At 41.9% G+C, this 3,319-nt stretch overlaps 1 pseudogene; it reads right to left on the reverse strand.

The window, feature by feature from the left end:
* Window positions 1-343: 343 nt before the first annotated feature.
* LOC141571790 (sentrin-specific protease 6 pseudogene) lies at window positions 344-1,366 on the reverse strand (annotated as a pseudogene).
* Window positions 1,367-3,319: the final 1,953 nt, after the last annotated feature.

Consider the following 3,319-nt stretch of genomic DNA (forward strand, 5'->3'; position numbering starts at 1 on the left):
TCATACTTTTGTACTTGCTCAACAATTTATCACCTAATCTAAAAAGTACCCCACATTTTTTGTAAAAGGTTTAAAACACTATATCAAAAATAACATAACAGGCTGTATTTGTTGAACACTTTGCATGTACCAGGAACTATGGCTTGATCATCTCATTTCTCATAACAACTCTTTTAGAGTGATAGTATTATTCCCATTTTAAAAATGAGGAAACACTGGTAGAAACAGATTAACTTCTCAAATGTCACAAAATGTTAAAATTCAAAACCCAGACAGTTTGACATCAGAAAGCATATAGAATCTGATAGAAAGTTGAAGACTTGGTAGAGGCTTAGTGAAAATTTTACTTCAAATAAAAATCTGTGATAATATCACTAAAAAACAAACAAAACAAAACAAAACACAAAATCTGTTTGTTGTTTTTTTTGTTTTTAATGATAAGGAAGGACAAGTCCTCATTAGTAAGAGCTTCCCTTAATTGGAGGTGCTTCATATACCTTCATTTTTTTTTTTTTAATATGACCAGGAGAAATGGTGTGGCTCTGTCAAGTTTCTCATAAAAACATTGGAATTCTAGTTTGTTTCAAAGTTGTATTTTAGATTCAAAGAACACATTGAAAATTTTGTTTTCTTTTTGCACATACGTTCCTGTGATGTTCCTTTCACAGACAACACATCTGATATTGGCTTCTTCAAAGGAAATTTTCACAGAGAAATTAGAAACATTGTTTCTTATATCAATGTTAGTAATAATTTCAAATGCCACATTTGCCAGAGGATCAAGGCCAGTTTGAAAAATTAAAGCAATATAGTTGTTCTTCTAGAATTGTTAACTCATTTATCCCTTTGCAATTATTCCAAACTCTATCTTTGTAGACTTATTCTGAGCCTTTGATAAACTGCTGGTACCATCTGTAGAAACACTACTGGTAATTTTCAGACTTTACACCATTCACATTTAGTTAGGCTATAGGTATTTAAAGTAATATGTACAGGATGATTTTCTGGTTCCTGTAGCTATATCTTAATAAAATCTCAACAAAAAATTACAGGCTCTAATAATTTGTCAGAAGAGTACTCCTATAGGTACACTTTCTCAAGTTAGAATGACACTTTCAAAAGTGCTTTCAGCTTAAGATATAAGATCAACTAAAATTTCTTGAGATATCACTTTATGACATTTTAAAGGTGTGTTGGTAATAGAATTATCAAACTGGTAATTTGATTCTTGTTTTCCTTGGTAACATAACTGTTTAACTCCGAATCTGATATAATGGCTCTGAGTTCATGCCCTACTTACTCTGTAAGTATTTTCATTTAGTCCTGCTTCTACTTTTCCAGCGGATTCAGCTCTAGGGAAGAACATGCTAATCATTTGATTCAGGACAATATGTCCTCTTTTCTGTTAGTCCTGTTACAGTAATCATCACTGAACAAAATAAGGCAGTCATTAAAGTCCAACAGACTTTTGAAGCAGAAGACAGAGAAGACAGATATGCACTACAGTGACATTTCTATTGTACTTTCCTCTCAATTTCAGGCTTCAGTCGTGATTCAGATTCTTGTTGTATTCATTGTAGGCCCAACACCTTGGGGACAATTGAATCTCACAGGATTAATTTCAACTGTTCAGATATGAGGTGGGTATTCTTCCCTTTGGGCCGCTGATTGAAAAGTCCTCTATGAAGGTTCCAGAACGTAATTCTGCATTTTGTGTTGTTTTTAATTCATTTCTAATGATTGCTAAAAATGTTAAGTCCAGTTACGTGGCTTTCCAGAGTTTTAAAACTTCCAGTCTTTTGTCTTACGCATGCCTTCAAGATGAAACCACCAGAACTAGTAACAATTTGGATCTACCATTTAATTTCTAGGGAAGTAACCTCCGTTGCGGCCCTCGCGCTCCCCACGGCCCAGAAGCCGCTGCGGCTGCGCCCGCCGGCGGGAGGCCCTGCGCGTCAGGAGGCTGAGCCGCGGAGGCTTCGGCCTTGGCTGCTCCTCAGGCGGGCAGTGCTCCCACGTCCACGCCCAGGCCCATCCGTGAGATGGCGGCCGGCGAGGACAGCGGCCTGGGCTTCTCCTCAGGCCTCTCCGGAGAAACGCGCCCAGTGACGCCGGCAGCGACAGCGCTTCCTGGGCCCGGTTCCTCTCCACCCACGACTCCGTGTCCACCGCCCACCCGGGCCGCCTGAGAAGTTTCCCCGCGGAGGGCTGCAGGCAGGAAGGTTGAAGGTGAGCACACAATCACGCCTCTCGGCGTCCCGGGCCATGAAATGGCTGCACCCGCGCGCACGGGCCGCGAGGACTCCGCGGCCATTAGGCCTCAGCCCTTCCGGCCTTTTGTAGCCGCTGCCGAGGCCGTCGGCCCACCTACCTCAGATGCGGATGCATCTGGCCGGGCCTTGGAGACTGTCCAAGGGGACAGGCGTGGGTCTCCTTTGTCACCGCCCCCCGTTTATTGTCACAGCAGGATCCTTACTATAAAACTGAATCTGCCATACAATTAACAAAGAGAAGGGCTGCAGGTCTTAGGCAGTCCTTTGTGATAGTCCTTCCTCAACAATTAACGGGCTTATATTTAACAATCCTGATCTTATTAGCAACTCAGTCCATTCAGTTACTTAGGCACGCACCTAGTAATTAATTTATCTTGGGTGAAAGACAGGAAACTGTGTTACTCAAAAAGGCCACCTTACACCCAAGCCTGAGCGGCCCCTGGCACAAGTTCTGTGCGTGAGAGGAGCCATACCACAACCTCATGGAAGATAAGTTTATAAGAACATGTGCTCAAGCACTGGCACAGTGCTACCTGTGACTCTTGATATCCACTTTTGTAACTAATGCTTCAGGCCCCAAGGAAATGCTTCTCTATGACTCTTATCCCCTATCTTGGCTTGATCCCAGTGCTATAAATGTTTGTGGATTGTGCTGTTTTCAGGGTAGGAGACACACACTGCTTTGCAGTACTGGAGGATTTGAGTGGCAGAAGCACTTTGTAAAGAGAAAGACAAATTAATTTGTCTAAGCCGCCATCATTTCTTGCATACTCTTCAATAATCACATCTACACCTTCCACTCTTGCCTCTTTAATCCATCCTACAAGTCTTTAAAAGTATGAGTCCAATCCTGTTACTTACTAATTAAAACTTAGTATGGCTTGAGTTTCTTCTTAACATTCTTGTTCCATGTAACCTTGTCTTTCAGACATGGTTATATCCGCATATCTATGAGCATCATGTTCCTACCGATTGGCCTCCTCTTTGTTTGTAGGGAAACCCAAGCTCCTTCCTGCCCTAGGGCCTTGCACATACTCACATACTGT

This window comes from Rhinolophus sinicus, linkage group LG05, assembly GCF_036562045.2.
Source record: "Rhinolophus sinicus isolate RSC01 linkage group LG05, ASM3656204v1, whole genome shotgun sequence".
Classification (NCBI taxonomy): Eukaryota; Metazoa; Chordata; class Mammalia; order Chiroptera; family Rhinolophidae; genus Rhinolophus; species Rhinolophus sinicus.